Genomic DNA, 7,040 nt, shown 5'->3' on the forward strand with positions numbered 1-7,040 from the left:
CAACAGTAATATAATTGTCTCACTTGTTTTCCAATTCAATGCCAAACACTCAAAATTTTTTTGTTCTTTATTCAATTTTTTAAGGTTTTGCAAATATTGAATTTTATTACTTCATTTTTTGACTAACAATTATTATATAATAATAATTTTTTGATGTAATATCCATAAAAAGTACATGAAAATATTGTTAAATTAAATTTTCTATAGAAGTTATGTAAAAGCCAACAAAGAAAATTATTTTCAGTCCGGACCGAAAATCAAAACTTTAAAAAGTTTGTACCAAACAACTGTTTATTTTTTTCGGTCTGGACCGAAAAATCAAACACTAAAAATTTTTAGACCTACGTAGGGCCCTAATATGTAGGTTCTCCCTACTGCTAATTAGCATACATTAATCTTGAGATATTCTTAACAAATTATATGAGATATTATGAATAATAGGGTGTGCATGAGACAATCAATGTTTATCAAAACCTTAGAAAAGTTAATCAAAGTCTATAAACAATAGTATGTGGCTAAGTTTAACATGTAAGACTTGTCCTTAAAAGTACTTTTGTCATTATAAAATGTTTGCCATAGAGAAAATAGGCCTAAGCCCTATAATATATTTTTTTGCAGCTTGCTGATTTCGGACTTGCGCGGTTTCGACCGGGAGTATATACCCACATTAGTACGTTGTAAAAGGGACATTTGGGTATGTTTGCATCTTAGCTCATTACAATTTCTAACTTCAGCATGCTAGAATATAATTTCATTTTTAATTTACAAAATTTTCTTTTTTTCAAAAATTGCTTTTTTCTAACTTTACACTATATTTGTTAAATTTTGCTTGCATATTTTGCTTTTATATTTATATTTATATTAATCAAATATATTTTTTCAGGTATTTGGATCATCATAATGCATCAACATCTCGGCTTACCGAGAAGGCAGATGTATTCTCTTTCGGAGTTGTTCTATTAGAACTCGTAACAAGTCGGAAGCCTATCGATGACAACCGCCCTTTCACAGACGATGCCCCATTTCAAGCAATGGGTAAACAAAAAAATCATTTTTTTATTTAGTTATTATAATTATAAAGTTAATCAAATTAATTGTTGTTTTTAAAATTTTCATAGGTGAATCCTCTCATCAAGGAAGCTTTGAGGGGAGGAGATATCACCAAATTGACAGACGTACACTTGGAGTGACGCTTTGACCGAGAAAAATTGAATCAGATGTCTCATTGTGCTCTTCGTTGTTTGAGTCTGGAGCCTAACAAACGGCCAACAATGAGACATGTAATTTTATATTTGAGTTGTTATTTTAATTTTCACATTACAAAGAATAGAGCATGAAATGAAATTTTTAAAAATGATAACAATTTTATTTTTGTTTAACAGATTGTGGGGTTGTTGGAGGTAATTCATCCATGGAGGATATTCTTGAGGGTGAATACAAAAGTTCGTCAGATGATATTATTACTCGCACAAATTTACAAGACATATTTAGTGCAATAGTCCTTCGTAGATGTTTTTTTGTTTAAAACTGTGTCACCTTAAGGTTGAGTGAATTTATTGAACTAAAGAAAATGTTAGAAAAAGTTATTTTCCTTGTTATATCAGAGTTGTATAAAAAACATGATCACTAAGAAAGAAAGTTGTTGTGCATGACTCTAGTTGCAATGCTATGGGCCTGTGTGTACAGGCCCGTAACACAAGGCCTCGAAATTTATGGCGCCCCATATTCACAATTCAGTAATTTCCATAAACACTTTTCTTCTTCTCGTGATCCCATCAAAGTCATAATCATCTTTTCACCTATTCCCTTAATTTATTCTTCTCGTCAAAGTCTCAAAGAGTAATTGAAGTATAAAATTAAAAACCTATTCTTAGACTCAAAAATATTAACAAGTAGAAAAGGGTAAGAAAAGGTCGATCCCATGGAAAGACTACTAAATTCCTAAACTCAAAGTCTAACTAAGAAAAGTACTATTACATAAATAAGCGAGATTATATAACTATTTACTTGCATACATAGATTTGAGGGGTTTAAGATTGTAATAACAAATTAGCTCGAAAATCTTCAATTACATATATTTAAAAATGTAATGAAAACGTAAAACTAAGGACTCATTCAGGCCCAGTTACGACCCGTGGACCCGCTAGACCTAGCGGATCAGGGGCGGGCTTGGGAAATAAAATATTTAAGACATAAAAAAGAACGACAAAATAATTTATCATATGTAATAATATAATTTAATAAAATTAAAGTGAAAATACATTTTCCACTTTAGTTATGGACCAACCATCATAATATTGAAGTTTTTAGACCCCGTGGATAATGCAAGAAATATTTTTTGTTTAATAAGACTATTTATATTTCATCATTACCTAATACATATATATATTTCATGATTGCATCAAAAGTTGATAAAATAGAAGATAAGAAAATGTATATTTTATGATACTTTTCTTTCAATCATGTTACGTAGATTTATAAATGGTAAATAAAATATTAAAGACTTTAAAATATTGACACAAATCATTCATATATTTTCAAATGTGATCTAATAAAATGGAAGAGGAAATACGCTACTTACTTGGATAAAAGATAAAAAAAGTGACACTTATATAATAAAATAAGCAATATATTTCTATATATATTTTACTTTCAACTACTCTTTTAATAATAGTATCACTAGCATTTTTCGCACGCGATGCTTGCTTGGTATTTTTTCGAGACAGAAAGTCGTTTTTTTTGTATATGAATCAAAATTTGATTTGTTAATTAGTATGAATTCATTAATACTTGTAGACATTTGTAATCATTTATGGTAGCTCGGTTATTATATAATTGTTTTTAACATTTTTGTTAACTTTTTTAATGCTATATTTGAGTTTGATTTTTTTTCTTTTTTAGGCAAAGTAGTTAATTGATTCATTCGGGTAGTAAAATAATATTCTTAGGGAACACCATAGCTCCCCTTCCTTTATATAATAGAGATATAATTGTGTTCAATATTTTTTTTAACTTTTTTATGCTATATTTGAGTTTGATTTTTTTTTTTGGCAAAGTAGTTAATTTATTCATAAGGGTAGTAAAATAATTTCCTAAGGGGACACCATAGCTCCCCTTCCCTTATAAAAAACTAGCCTTCATATGCACGCGATGTGTGCGTTAATTTCAAAATTTGTTATTCTATTAGATACGCCATTCGTACTTTATTTATGATTAAACTTAAATGTGAAAAATTCAATAGTTAGATGAATTTAGATATATTAATTCGCTAATGTAAAAAATAAAAAGGTTGTGAGTGATTGTTAACATTAATTTTTTGTGAATGAATATTGAACAGAAAGAACAAAAATTATGAGTTGGTTTAACTGAATTAAAGAGTATCAAAGGTAGTGAATGTTCAGACTTTTCATGTGCACGTTATGTATGCCATCTTTTTTTATAAGGTATAAATATTTTGTCCATCTAATTTTTGATTGATGTATTTGATGCATATACCATTTTAAACTTGTTTTAAATGACAAGTTGGAATGAGAATTTTTAAATGATTTGCTTTTGTAATTTTTTTCATTCCATTAATTAGATCATCAAGGGTATTTTAGTCACTTCAAAAAAGGACACCACACCTCCTCCCTTGGCTTATATAATAGAGATAATTGATGTACTAATAATTACTCCTATTTAAATGCATACTAATTGACAAATCAATAGGCAAAAATAAAATGTTTCATAATTCTTAGTATTTCAAATTTTATTAATTCTCATAAAAAGTCACGCACACTTGTCAATCCAAACAACTCAAAATAATTTTTTAAATGTATTTTTAATAACAGTTTTATCTAGTAGGGAAAAACATTAAATTTGTATTTTTAATAACAGTTTTATCTAATGCGTTATCCTAAATAGTTTTTAACGTGCCTTTGTTAATTTATGGTAAATTTCTTTTTTTTTTTTTGCAAACGTAATTTGTGATTTGCATTGATTGTGTTATAAATTATATTTGATTAGGCCTTAATAGGCAGTGTATTTGTTTCCTTATTTTGTTTCATATTTGAATATGAGATGTTCACAGTTGTATAAGATTGATTGTTTTTTTTAAATTTGCAATAGTTTCCTTATTATGGTATATGCTATATTTGAATTTGTAAAATATATTTAATTTCTAAGGTAATGTGAGGATATTTGGACTTTTCGAAGGGGACACCATAGCTCCCCTTGACTTATATAATAGAGATTATCTCGATATCAAACAAAAGCTTTCACATTGGATGTAATAATTTATTTTATAACAAATCAAGATAACTTCAAGATTTATATTTGAAAAGGTAAAATGCAAATATATAAAATTCAATTAGATATTGTCATAAGTTGTAGTCATAAATCTAAAATATTCATCTAAGGAAAACAATTTTCTATGTTTTACAAATGTATTGCAAACAATATAGAAGAAGCAATGAACAAATTCCAAAACAATATAATAAAACAGAATAAAAACAAATGTCTTTCTAACTACATAAAATCTGTCTTTCTAACTACATAAAATCTGTTTCTAACTACATAATAACATGTAATTACAACCTATTGATCCCACATAATCTTTCAGCCACAACTATCTTTCTAATAATATGTCTTTCTAACTACCCAAAATCTGTCTTTCTAACTACATAAAATCCAAATATGTAATTGCAACCGAATCAGATGTAAATCATTGTAGGAACTTGTCAAACATATGTGTGCTTGCCACAATTGTTGTAACCAGCCTGAATATGGATAATTAGGCAACACTACAATTTGGTCAACTAAAATCCCGTCTTGTTCAATATCAAAAGTAAACACCATTTCATGTACGAATGTACGATTATCCTTTCTAAATAATTTGAGTCGAGGAGGTGTCCCAAATGCGGCCACCAATCTCTCTTCTAACTCATCATGTACTATTCCGTGCCACAAAATTCCATTAGCATCAATGTATTCAATATCTTCATCGCAACCTTAAAGTATAACAAAAAAAATTGATATATGAAATTAAAAGTAAAAAAAATATCATAAATAGTAAAAACAAAAAAAAATTGAAAAATGCTTACAAATATATTTGATGTAATATCTCACACGCAAATCTCGAAACTTCTTATTGATAGAAAAGTGGACAGTTTCTTCTCCAGAATTAAAATGCGCAATCCACCTAGCATGTTTCTGCCGCTTTCCACTTACATATGATAAATCCAGTTCCGTTTCTGAGATTTTGGAGGCCCAAGGGTGAGCCTACATATTAGGGCCCTGATTAAGTCCAAGTTTTTTGAATGTTTTAATTTTCGGTCTACACCGAAAAATAAACAATTTTTTGGTCCAAAGTTTTTGAAAGGGACGTTAAAATAATGATGTAAGTACTTGATCATTTAATATGTCAATCATAAACCAAAAAAAAAATCGAAAAGATGCACAATTAGATGATTAATAAAGAAATTACAAATAAAGTTGCAATTTTGCACCGCCCCATTGACATCCCTACTTGGATGTACATGTGCATGATACACAAAATTATATCTTTTTGCTCTTTTGTTCAATTGAAACCCTCCTTCTTAATATATTTGGATGATTTCAATTGGGTAATGAGCAATAAAATAGTATATATTTTTTAGAGAACGTATTGTGTCGGACTCGTCCGACCATAATCTTGGTCGGACGACTTTCAGGTGGTTCCATTTTTTTTTCAGGTAGTCTTCATTTTTTTTCAGGTGGTTCCAATTTTTTTTCAGGTAGTCTTCATTTTGTTTTCAGTTAGTCTTCTTTGTTTTTCAGTGGGTTTTTGTGCTTCAGTTAGACTTACTTGGGTTTCAGTTGATCTTTATTCTTTTTCAGGTAGTCTACATTTTTCTTCAGGTAGTCTTCATTTTGTTTCAGTTAGTCCGTTATTTCTTTCAGTTGGCCCATTATTTCTTTTAGTTGGTCCAACTGAAAGAAAAGAAAGTCCAACTGAAAGAAAAGAAAGTCCAACTGAAAGAAAAGAAAGTCTAACTGAAAGAAAAGGAAGTCTAACTGAAAGAAAAGAAAGTCTAACTGAAAGAAAAGAAAGTCCAACTGAAAGAAAACAAAGTCCAACTGAAAAGAAACAAAGTCCAACTGAAACAAAAACAATACCAACTGAAACAAAACAAAGTCCAACTGAAACAAAACAATAACTAACTGAAACAAACACAATAACCAACTAAAGCAAAACAAAGTCCAATCTTCATCTTCTAATTGCAAAAACAATACCAACAAAACAAACCAGAAGTCGAGAATGCACGACAGTGTTGTCTTCATCTTCTAGTTGTTCTCTGAGGGAATATGAAGAAACTTTGTGGATTTTTTCGGGAAATAAATAAGTCTGGTGCTGCTTGTGCTTTGTACATCTTCACTTCTTCTTGTCCGTCGTAGAATTCAGTTGCAAACATTATTTATACAACACAAGATGGAATAAAGCTTTTATCTGTATGATTGTTTTATTCAGAAGGTATCATGTACTCCAATCTTCTTGGAGTTAATCTTTAAAAGGTTAGTCACATGACATACCAATATAGATCATTAAAAAATGTCAAGTTTCTGTTGATTTTCTTTTCAAATTTGAGCAAACTGTTTGAAATCGGGAATTTGGAATCGGTATGCAGTGACAAAGCCAAACTTGGTTGTGGAAGGAGACCAATTTAACAGAGAATTCTAAACATGATTGTTTGAAAATCAAGTTGATTTTGTGTTCTGGAATTTCAGGAGAAAGAAAATGAGGATTGAAAATGAAGGAGAAGATGTTCAGCTCCACCGAAACATCTTGTGTTTGCTTTTTTAAAAAAAAGTTTCAGTTTTGGGCTCAGCCCGTCTGACAGTAAGTATTGGTCAGACGGTCTGACCCAATACTTTCACTATTTTTTAACCCCTTCATTTCCTCTTAGATTCCACTTACCTTCGTTCCCATGAAAAAAAAAGAATCAACCACTGTAATATGGGAGGAAGGGAGTATAACTTTATATGATATGAATGATTTTTTTCAATAAATAATGGTTATCTAT

At 29.5% G+C, this 7,040-nt stretch overlaps 1 long non-coding RNA gene across 1 annotated transcript; it reads right to left on the minus strand.

Annotated features, from left to right (window-relative positions):
• Positions 1 to 4,451: 4,451 nt before the first annotated feature.
• LOC125492341 (uncharacterized) lies at positions 4,452 to 6,145 on the minus strand. Its single transcript, XR_007268914.2, has 2 exons — positions 5,082 to 6,145; positions 4,452 to 4,988 (listed from the first exon to the last, which is right to left on the minus strand). It is a non-coding gene; the product is annotated as an uncharacterized LOC125492341 (long non-coding RNA).
• Between the last annotated feature and the right edge of the window lie 895 nt (positions 6,146 to 7,040).

Source organism: Beta vulgaris, chromosome 8, assembly GCF_026745355.1.
Source record: "Beta vulgaris subsp. vulgaris cultivar EL10 chromosome 8, EL10.2, whole genome shotgun sequence".
Classification (NCBI taxonomy): Eukaryota; Viridiplantae; Streptophyta; class Magnoliopsida; order Caryophyllales; family Amaranthaceae; genus Beta; species Beta vulgaris.